This window comes from Peromyscus maniculatus, chromosome 6 (assembly GCF_049852395.1).
Source record: "Peromyscus maniculatus bairdii isolate BWxNUB_F1_BW_parent chromosome 6, HU_Pman_BW_mat_3.1, whole genome shotgun sequence".
NCBI lineage: Eukaryota > Metazoa > Chordata > Mammalia > Rodentia > Cricetidae > Peromyscus > Peromyscus maniculatus.
In genome coordinates, this window is record NC_134857.1 from 113,650,584 (window position 1) to 113,662,531 (window position 11,948).

Here is an 11,948-nt window from a genome sequence, read left to right on the forward strand (position 1 = left end):
TGGGCATTTCATCAAATATACTCTATTAGCAAAAATCAAATGTGGGATATCTAACTCTTTTACTGATTCTTGACAATTGATACTTAAGTCAAGTATGTATTTTCCAAAACTTAATCACATCCTTATCAAAATCATGCCAATAAGTCCAAGTTAGCTTCTTCTGTATGGATTTCTAGAGCTTATGTCCCTCCAAGACCACTGCTAACTTCTCTAAGACCTCTGCCACAGACCATTCAGTTGTTTGACTGTTACATTTTTAGTAATTAGACTCCATTGTGGCCTGTGGGCTGCATGTCCTGCCCATGCTATCTCCAGGCAATGAACCTCCACTAGGAATCAATTGCCACTCAACCCCTTGATTCCTAAGGACCAAAGTCCTGTATACCTACCTCCAGTAGCACTTCTCAGCCCTTCTGTGCTGCCAACTTCTGCTGGCCAAAGATTTTCGAGAGAACCCACTAAGCCTTCAACAGCCTTATGAGGATGGGCAGTGAGAATTTTCTATTTCTACCTGAAGCCTTCTCCTGAGCTCAGAAGCTGCAAATTACCTTAGTTGAGTTAGGATCATTCTGATACTCCTTTAGCACATCAACACTGAATTGCTGCAAGACTGGACATTCAAATACCATTCGGCTTGTTTATAACTCGACAAGTTGGGTGTAACAGAAAACGGAGTTCCAAATATCCTCTCAACAACTATGAGGCCAGATGTCATTCCAAAAAACAAAAACAAAAAAACCACCATCACCAACATGACCTAACTCTAGATGCCATGGTTCTATCCCTAAAACACAAATAACCAAGACAATGTGTCTTCTCCAAACATTAGTACTCCCTTAGTAATGTTTATGAGAAAGACAGCTTATATAATGCATAAGACAATGTTTTCAAAATAGCAATTATAAATATGGACAAGTAATTAAAATAGGGTATGAATACATGCATGAATGAAGACAGTCAAAACACAGTTGAATGAAAGCAATTCAAGATATGAAAATGGAATTTAATAAAGAGATAAAATTTCCAAATAGAAGACAAACTGACATTTCAAACAGGTAACTATTTAAACATAGTTTGCTAAAAATTCAATTCCTAATATGGACCACAATAAATCAGCAGATACATTTTCCTCCTCCCAGAACACAACAAGGGGAAATATTTATCATGTTTTGAGAACTGAAAACAGTATTTGAGAAATACTATAGAGAGGACAGAAGATGCCTGTAATTATTGTACAACTTGAGGTTTCACCAAATAGAAATTTTATGTCAATGACATTCATTGTTGTGGTCTGAATAAGAAGTGTTCCTCAAAGTGTTTATGTGTTAAATTCTTGTTAGCCAGTGGATCATTCTTTTGACGGGCCTATGATCTGATGGCATTATCTGGATGTCAAATAAAGCAGGGGAGGTATAGTTGGAGGTAGTAGGTCACAGGGTTCATGCTCTGGAAGGGCTTACTTGTGCCTAGCTCCTCCACCCTTCTCTCTGCTTCCTGTTTGCTACTAGATAAGTGGCTATATTCCATCATGCTCTTCCACTGTCAAATTCGGTCTCACTGCTGTCTGAGAACAAGGGGCCAGCTGGCCATTCACTCTAACTTTTGAGTCCATGACCGTGCTTGGTTGACTTGTTTTCTAAGATATTTGTGATAGCAACAGTCTAACAAACTCACATGGTTACGCATGAAATAAGGCCACTAACTAAACTCATCCCTACAGTGCTAGAGAATTATGTTTTTGTAGCAGGTGTTAAATATGTGATGATACAACTGTACCTGGAAGGTTGCTTTCATGTGAGGCTTTTGGCACTTTGACAGGCAGGAACCTCTGGATAATATAGATGTGATAGTCAAGTACAAGGATGTGGAAGATGTAGGAATGCAGGGAGGGTGGTGTGAATCAGAGCAAGAAATGTAAGTAAAGAGGAAGCACAGTAGATGCAAAGCCCGAGAAGAAACTTTCAGCTTTTATTAAGATTTAAAAATAAAAGCAACACACCATGGCTGAAAGAAAGATATTTGTATGCTAAGTAATGCAAAGATGTGCAAGCATTGACATGAACAGCAAAATATATGGAGAGGGAGAAGGGTAAAACAGGAACTAAGTGGAAGTAATGCATTAACAGTGTCACTCATGATGAGCAATAGTAGAATGCTTATTTGGTTTTGTTTACCATATTGACAAATAATTGTCATCTTCTATTCTTACAGAAAATCCATTCTTGAGTCATGACCAATTTAGTATGTCTTCCGAATTTAGTCCTGAATCTTAGAGTTCTGATGCCTTCTTTATCTTTGAGAAATGGCTCTAGTGACTCATCCTTTGCCCATCATTTCTTGCTATAATCTCTTGCCACACTCCTAGGAGGTACAATGTATAACCACAAACCCAGGTGTCTTAACTTGTTCCATGAATCCATAAGGAGAATTGAAGACATGTTTTCTTTTTAATTTTTTAATTAGCTATAAAATAATGGACTTCTTTTTGACATCTTCATTCAAGCATATACATCCCAGGTTTGCTCAAAGCTACCCTCCTTGCTTTCCATACTCTCTCTTTCCCATAGTCTTTTTCTCCTCCAATTATTCTCCTTTCTGTGTTCATGTCATATGTACTTACATTGGTACAGTGTAGTCCAAATTCTGTATACAACAGAAATCATGTGATATTTCATTTTCTCTATTATAGGATCATTCTTCTCCCTTTCAGAGACCTTCTTACCCACTTAGCACCCTTTCTACTTTGTTATACACAGAAATCTAAATCCTGCACAGAAGAGGAAATATTTGATATTTATCTTCTTAAAAATCAAGCTTACTTTGTTACATGTGTAGCTGCATTGATTTCTATGTAAGTGAAATGATTATTTTTTGAATTGCATGTGTATGTGTGTGTGCATGTGTGTGTTCATGTTTGTACACTTGTGATTGTGCATGTGTGTATGTACCTGAGCACAGGGACCTATGAAGGCCAGAGGCTTCAAATCTCCTTAGAACTGCAGTTTCATCAGAAGGTTGTAGGCCGCCTGACATAGGTGCTGGATACTAAGCTCCCGCCCTTTTCAGAAGCAGTGTGTGTTTTTAATTTGTGCAGCCGTCTTTCTGCCTATTTATTTATTTTTATAATCTCATTCACTTATTGCTGAATAAAATTCCATTGTATGTGTGTGTATATTATATCTTCTTTATCCTTTAGTCTGTTGATGGTTGTCTAGGCTCTTTCCATGACTTGTCTATGGTGAACAGATTAACAATAGGTTATGAATATGGAGTTATTGCTATGGAATGATGACTTAGATTCTTATGGGTGTATTCTCAAGATATAACTTAATCATTTGGAAGTTCTATTTTCAGGTTTTTATTTTTTTAATGTCCTTATCTATTTATAGAATAGCTGAACTAGTTACATAAGCAATGGAAGTATATAAATGTGCCTCTTCATATATTCTTATGAGCAAATGCTATTCTTTAATTTTTTTGATGATAGCCATCTTGACTCAGATGAAATAAAACCCCAGTATAGATTTAATTTGCATTTTCTAAAGGCTAAAGCCACTGAACCTTTTTGTTTACAACATTTATTGGTCATTTGTACTTCTTTTGTAGAATTATCTAACTTATTTTCCCATTTTCCAATTCAATGATTTTTGGTGGTTAGTTTTGAAGTTCTTTATGGATTCTAGATATTAATCCAGATACAAGTATATAGGTAGTACAGATATTTTTTCTTCTGTAGGCTATCTCTTCATTCTGATTTTTTCCTTTTTGGGGGTGAAAGTTTTTTAATTCCATTCAATCCCATTGTCAAGTTGGTAATGAAGCTTAATCACCCACTCTCTTCTCTCTTTCTCTCCTTCTCTCTTTTTCTATGTGGGTATGATAATATCATTCCACTTACCCTCCACTCCACATTTGGCTGCTTTAACTCTGCATTCTTTATAAGTTTTTGTGTTTTCAGGATATCAAACTTTATGCAGATACACCTACTTATGAGATTTACTTAGTTGAATGTACTTGGTGTGTCAGACACTTCAGGCAAAAATGTCTATTGATAATCATAATCTCCATTTGCATAATCTACTTTTGTGATTAAGAAAATCATCCTTACTTCTGGGTAAGATGTGGATTAGAAGCTGCTTCCATGTGATACAGAGAAGAGTAAGGATCACAAAATAGATACTTACCAAGAGAAAGAGGAAGGACATTGGAAATCACAGTGGAGAAATAGGAGAACTGGGCAAAAAGAAGTAGGCAGTCAGGGCTCCATCTGCATAGCTCCCTAGGAACAGGAGGAAAATCTGAAAGATAATCTGGGTGAAATCTGGTGGGAAAAAAATTGGCAATCCCAACAGGACAAGCCACAATCATCGTAAGCCCAAATCCAGTTCAGGGGTTGGTAAGATAGTGCCTTTTCCAGAGTGATGAATCCATTTGTTCATTCCCATGTTTCAAAGTCCAGATGCCATCTCATAATTCGCCTATTGTTAAAAACATGGCTAACCTGGGGATCGGAGAGCAAGGAACAGTGATAAATCCATAATCCCTTAAGGACCAACACTGAGAGGCAGTCATGGGAGTGGGAGAACAGACAGTGACAACCTGAAAAGTTTAGGTGACAGGATGCTTGACAAACTATAAAGTGCACATGGTGAGGCAGCCCCACTTTCAGTGGCTAGGAAATGACATTACTTGAAAATAACTTTAGAATCTGATAGCCCCAAGTCTGATGTCAGCAAGTAGATCAACCTTTAGAGTCCTCTATGTGTTGTTAGTTAACTGAGAGATAGAGATAGATAGACAGACAGACAGACAGACAGATGAACGGACGGGCGGACAGACAGATAGATAGATAGATAGATAGATAGATAGATAGATAGATAGATAGATAGATAGAGTTAGTTTTGATATCATAGATGACTACCTCCAGCATTTTCAGCATGATTCCTCCAGCAGGATATTTAAAGCGCAAGGAGTTTCAGGAGTGCAGAACGGAATGATAGATGGACAGTTTGATTACATACCTTACTCTCAACATATGTAGGATGGACCCCTGACAAAAATCAGGTTGTACAAACCTGGAAGCCTCAAGAGTGTGGGAGAGTCTTCCCAGGTCACAAACTGCAAACTATGAGTTTCTAGCAATGGTCCATGGTACATAAAGAAGCGAAGCTGCTGAAGTTCAGGCAGTTCTGCAGGTATCTGACACCCTTCTAGTACAGGCTCAGCACCAGAATAAGGAAGCGGAAGAAAATAGTCTCTAAATTTATGTGATTCATCTCCTACCTACTGACAGACTCAATTTTAGAGGATCAAGAAAAAAAAGGTGACATAAATTTTCTATTTATTCCCAATATTTCCTCATTCTTCTTAAACGTGTTTTTAATAGTTTTTAAAAATATTTATTTAGGTATTTTGTTTTACATGTATAAGTGTTTCATCTGCATGTATGTATGGCACCATGAACATTCCTGGCACCTGCAGAAGATGGAAGAGAGCATTGCATCCCCTGGAACTGGTGTTACAAACGGTTGTGAGCTAACATGTGGGTTCTGGGATCTGAATCCAAGTTCTCTGCAAGAGGAATAAGCTTTTAACCACTGAGCCATTTCTCTGGTCCCTGGTTATGCTTTTAGTAGTGTATTTCTATCTTACTTTACAAAGCTTGCCTGTTTTTATCTTTTACTACCCTTTTAGTATTTTATCTGAAGTTGTTAATGGAATTTTTGTTAAGGCAACTTTTTAAGTCATTGTTCTATTCCTTGTAACATTTCTCCTAGTTTTTATTTAACTTACCTTTCCTTCTGTATTCCCCTCCTTTCCTCCTTCTTATATTTCATTTGTTTTCTATTTCCATATATATCATAAATAGTTCATAGTTCAACTTCATAGCATATTCAAAATTAATTTTTGCCATATTTTGTCCTAGGAACATTGGTGGCATAATATAGTTTTAATCAGTTTCAAGTGTACTTACACATCTTGTTCTGTATGGCATTGATGTTACAGACCATGGTTTTCTCCTCTTTGAATGAACCAGGAAACAAACCCAGAGGTATGGGATGAGCATTAGAAGAAAACCAGAAGACACTGCAACTAACAGATGTACCTTTTTTGTTGTAGTTTAGTTTTGTTTTGTTTTATTTTGAGACAGGGCTTCTCTACATAGCCTTGGTTCTCCTAGAACTCCCTGTGTAGACCAGGCTGGCCTTGAACTCACAGAGATTTGCCTGCCTTTGCTCCTGAATGCTGGGATTAAAGACATGAGCACCACACTTAGCTCAGATATATTATTTGCCACACAGAAACATGACAAAGCAAGGCAATATCATGACCATTCCAAAAGGCCATAACTCCTAAATTGCTGAAATTGCTGAAAAAGATACTGAAATAGTTAAATATTAAGTAAAGAGTTCAAAAGTTTATATATAAAAAGGATCAGTTACTTCAGAGGTGATATAAAAACAGATAAGTGAACCAAGGAAGTCAGTAAAGAACCCAGAGAAGGAAGTCACCAAGACAGTTAGCAAGGACAGTAGAATTCTGAAGGAAGAAATCCCCAAAGGAATGTTGGAACTGAAACAAGAAGTGAGTCAAAACAGGCTCTCATAGCTTGCCAGACCAGAGTAGGACAAATAGCAGGAGAAATCATAGAAATTGTACAAATACATAGAGATTGAATGCTCAATACATTCTTGAATGGCTATTAAAGAAATCAGAGAGAAAATTTAAAAATTCCCAGAATCAAATTGTCTTAGGGTTTCTGTTGTTGTGGAAAACAACAACAACAAAACCATGACCATGGCAGCTCTTAGAAAGGAAAACATTTAATTGGGGCTGGCTTACATTTTCAGAGGCTTAGTTCATTATCATCATTGGCAGGATGCATGGTGCATGCAGGCAGGCATGGTGCTGGAGAAGGAGCTGAGAGTTCTACATCTTGATCCACAGGCAACAGAAAGTGAACTGTGACAGTGGGTTTACCTTGTGCTTAGGAGACTTTAATGCTGGCCCCCACAGTGACACACTTCTTCCAACAAGGCCACACCTCCTGATAGTGCTACTCTCTCTGGGGACCATTTTCTTTCAAACCACCACCAAGCTGCAAGAACCCTTTTGATACAGCAAAGATAATTCTAAGAGGAGAGTTTATATTGCTATGAATGTTTACGGTAAAACCATAAGGAGACATCAAATACTTAATATTATGGTATACCTAAAGACAGAAGAATAAGAACAAGCCAAACTCAAAATCAGTAGACAGAAATAAAAACAAACACCAGAGCAGAAATTAATGAAATGGGAACCCAAATAATAGTATTACATAGAGTCAAAGAGTTGATTCTTTTAAATAACACATAATATTGACAAACCCTTAGCTCAGATCTTTCAAAAGAGAGTAAACCAAATTAAATTTTTAAGATAAAAAAATGCAAGAGAGTTCCTCTTTTAGACTCCAGTGAAACAGATACCAGTTAAATCCAGAGGAACTTCTGTAAATACTTTGAAATGTTATATTGTAAAACACTTTCAGGCAAGGGAGATGGTACACAGGGTGACGTCATTGACATTCTCTCATATGTGGATAATCACTGGTAATGTGTGTGTGTATTTGAAAATGGGAATAAATGTGGGTGATGCCTAAAAGCCTAGGAAGGAGAATAAGGGAGGTAGAAAGATCTACAAAGACAGGTGAAGGGGGGATGGAGGACACATATGACATGGACAGAAAAGGAAAATGGGGAAATACATGGGTGGAAGGAGAAGAATCAATTAAAATAGTGTTTGAGCTGGGCAGTGGTGGCGCACGTCTTTAGTACTTGTGAGGCAGAGGCAGGCAGATCTCTGTGAATTTGAGGCCATCCTGGGCTACAGAGTGAGTTCCAGGAAAGGTGCAAACCTACACAGAGAAACCCTGTCTCAAAAAACCAAAGGAAAAAAAAAGTGTTTGAAAATCCTTATGACTTTGTATGTGACCTAAAAAATGTGTAAAAAGAATCTCTCAATAAAGAAAAGGCCAGGGCAGGGCTGGTTAGATTCACTGTCAAATTCTACCAGACCTTTCAGGAAGAGGTAACACCCATGTTCTGTAAACAATTTGAAAATAGAAAGCATAAGAAAAATTCATTCTATGAAGCTAGGATTCCCCAAAATAGATAACTACACACAAAAATTTGCAAAATTAGAGTTGAGAGTGTAACTCAGTGGCAGCAGGCTTTGCTGATCAGAAAAAAAAATCCATTTAATATAGCATTTATGGTTTGAAAGAAAATGTTCATGACTTCTTTCAAAACTTTTGGTGGGATAGTCAGATTCAGTCACATTGTGAGTTCTAGGATAGCATAGACAAACAGCGAGAACCTGCCGCAAAAACCAAAACAAACACACAACCTATAGACCAGTGTTCCTGAGGAACATAATACAAACAAACAAAAAATTCCTCAAAAATACCCACAAACCAAACTCAAAAACTCATTAAAACACCATAACAGTACATTTTATTCCTGGGATACAAGGATGGTTCAATATACAAAGTCAATAAGTAAAATATAGCGCTAAACATACATAAGGACAGAAATCAAATGATTATCTCAGTAGCAGGAAAAGCTCTTGACAATGCTCATCACGATAAAAGCCCAGAAAAAGAAGGAATAGAAAGAATATTCACCATAGTTAGAACAATATACAGCAAGCCTATAAACAACTGCAATACACAATGTGACTGGATTTAGGTGTGTGTTTTCATATCATGGGTGTGTTTATGAGATGTTTTCTGAAGGGTTTAATTGAGAAATGAAGACTCTTCCTGAATGTGGGAGGCTCGATCCTATGGGATGGGGTCCCAAACTAAATATAAAGGAGAAAATGACCTGAGCATCAGCAGTTACTTTTCTCTGCTTCCTGCCTGGATGCATTGTGAACATCTGCCTCATGTCCCCACTGCTATACCCTCCCCGCTGTTTTAGTTTAATTTCTGTTGCTATGGTAATACCCTTACAGAAAGCAAATTAGGGGAGAAAGGTTTTGTTGTAGAAGCACCGGGCTGCAGTTGTCCTAATGGGGAATGTCACAGGTGCAGAAGCTTGCTAGAACTAGTCACAGTGTATCCACATTCAAGAACTGAGAGAGAATGAATGCATGCATGCCTCCTTGTGCTCAGGCTCCTCTCTTAGCTTACAGGAAGACCCAAGCCCAGGGAATGGTTCCACTCACAATGGCAGTCTTCCTATTTCAATTCACACAATCAAGGCAATCTCCCCAAAACATGCCACAGGCCAACCTGATCTAGATAATCCCTCATTGAGACTCTCTTCTCCAGTGATTTTAGATTCTTTCAAGTTGACAGTTAGAACTAACCATGACACCCATCATGATGGATTATACCCTCAAGTTGAATTAAAAAAAAAAAAAAAGAAATCCTTTTCCTCAAGTTGTTTTGGTGGTATATTTTTGTCATAGCAAGGAGAAACTAACTAATACATTTGGTAAAGACCCAGTTGGAAAATATCAGTGAGGGAAGGTGAGAGAGAAAGGAAGGACATCCACGATGCTATTGAGTGTCTAATGCTGAGTTGGAAGCAGACAGATTATTCAGACTATAATAAGGAAAGTGAATCAATATGCATCAAATGCATATTGTCCTAGCTAGCTTCAGCTGTCAACTTGTCACAGCTTAGAGTCATGTAAGGGAGTCTCAATTGGGGGATTGCCAGATCATATTGGTCTATGTCTGTATAGATGACAGCTTGTTTTGACTGATCAATGTGGAAGGGCTCAGCCCACCATGGGCAATACCATCCCTATGCAGGTAGGATCATGTAAGGAAACAAGCTGAGCATAAGTCTGTGAGTGGGCCAGACAATAAGCTAGCAAGCAGCATTCCTCCATAGTTTCTCCCCTCAAGTTGCTGCTTTGAGTCCCTGCCCTGACTGCTCTCAATGACAGCAACCTGTAAGCTGAAATAAACTCATTCCTACCCAAAGTTTTGGTCGTATATGTATTACAGCAAACAAATTAAGAGTAGAATTGGTTTTTGTTGTTGTTGTTGTTGTTGTTAGACAGTTTATCTCATTAAGAATGAAGCCCATGCTGGGCGGTGGTGGCGCATGCCTTTAATCCTAGCACTCGGGAGGCAGAGGCAGGAGGATTGCTGAGTTCAAGGCCAGCCTGGTCTACAAAGTGAGTTCCAGGAAAGGTGCAAAGCTACACAGAGAAAGCCTGCCTCGAAAAACAAACAAACAAAAAAAAAAACAAAAAAAAAAAAACAAAAAAAAAAAAGAAAGAAAGAATGAAGCCCTTTCAACCCTTTATTCTTTTTTTTTTTTTTTTTTTTTTTTTTTTTTTTTTTTTTTTTTTTTTTTTTTTACAGATTTAACTCACTTTATTTTTCTTGTATAAAAACCCTTATGTGGTGGCCACAGCTGGAGCCTGGGTTCTCTGAACAGACACTCGGGTGTGGGTTTTCACAAGATGGTCAGTGAATTCCTGATGAGGAGATTTGGTGAACACAGTCTCTTTCCAGAGGTCGGGGGTCAGGTAGCTGTAGGTCTTGGAGATGGCATCAAAGGTGGCCTTGGCAAAGTTGCCCAGGGTGGCAGTGCAGCCCCTGGCTGACGTGTAGCAGTCATCAATACCGGCCATCATCAGTAACTTCTTAGGCACAGGAGCAGAGACGATGCCAGTGCCCCTGGGGGCAGGGATGAGACGCACCAACACAGAGCCACAGTGGCCTGTCACTTTGCACGGGACAGTGTGGGGCTTGCCAATCTTGTTCCCCCAGTAGCCTCTCCGCACAGGGACAATGGACAGCTTGGCCAAGATGATGGTCCCTCGGATGGCAGTGGCTACTTCCTTGGAGCACTTCACACCAAGACCAACATGACCATTGTAGTCCCCAATAGCGACAAAAGCCTTGAATCTGGTCCGCTGGCCAGCCCGAGTCTGCTTCTGCACTGGCATGATCTTTAGAACCTCATCCTTTAGGGATGCGCCCAGGAAAAAGTCAATGATCTCGGATTCCTTAATGGGAAGGGAGAACAGGTAGATCTCCTCAAGGGACTTGATCTTCATGTCCTTAACCAGGTGGCCCAGCTTGGTGACGGGGATCCACTCCTTGTCTTCAGCTTTACCTCCACGAACCCCTCGGCCTCGACCACGGCCACGGCCCCGACCACGACCAAGGCCCCTAAGACCGCTGCCAAATCCTCCGCGGAAGCCGCCGCGGCCTCCTAGTCCTGGGCCCCCGGGTCCTCCAGGCCCTCCCGCTGCACCGGCATCGTCCGCCATTTGGTGTCTTCCCGAAGAAGAAGAAGTCAACCCTTTATTCTTACACAGCTTTTACATCTGCTCCAAAGCCTAACATAGTAGTGTTTTCTCTGCCCTTTTTATCCATAATTTCCAGCATAAACCCAACAAAGGTCATTTAAATGGCTATTATCTTCATTAATTAACACTTTTTAAATGTTCATAGAAAAATTATAATTCCAAACATTCTGTTAAATTAGCTGAATCACTTTAATACTATATTACAGGTAATCCAAAAATAAATTCTAAAAATATGTTTATGATAGAAAGGTACTTATTGTAATCATATAAACATGTGGAAAATACTGAAAAGCATAAAGAAGAAAGTCAAAGTCGTTCAGAAGTTTTTTCATGCAAAATTGACCATAGATATAGCTAGCATTTGACCAAATTGGAACAATATTTATATACCAAGTTTCTTCACATCTTTATATATCTATGTATATTTTAGTATCTTATACTTATGATATAACACTATATATATATATATATGGAGTGATGTATTCTAATTTTCACTAAATCTTACTTTTATGCAGTTCTTCATACCATCAAAATTTTCATAAAACATCATTTAAATGTTTTTTAGTGTATATAATTGTATTAATGGACTATAGCTAAATTATTCATCAGATCTTTTAACTCTTATT

The 11,948-nt window shown here is 38.5% G+C and overlaps 1 pseudogene; it reads right to left on the reverse strand.

Annotated features, from left to right (window-relative positions):
- Positions 1-10,303: 10,303 nt before the first annotated feature.
- Positions 10,304-11,309, reverse strand: LOC102926251 (small ribosomal subunit protein uS5 pseudogene; annotated as a pseudogene).
- Between the last annotated feature and the right edge of the window lie 639 nt (positions 11,310-11,948).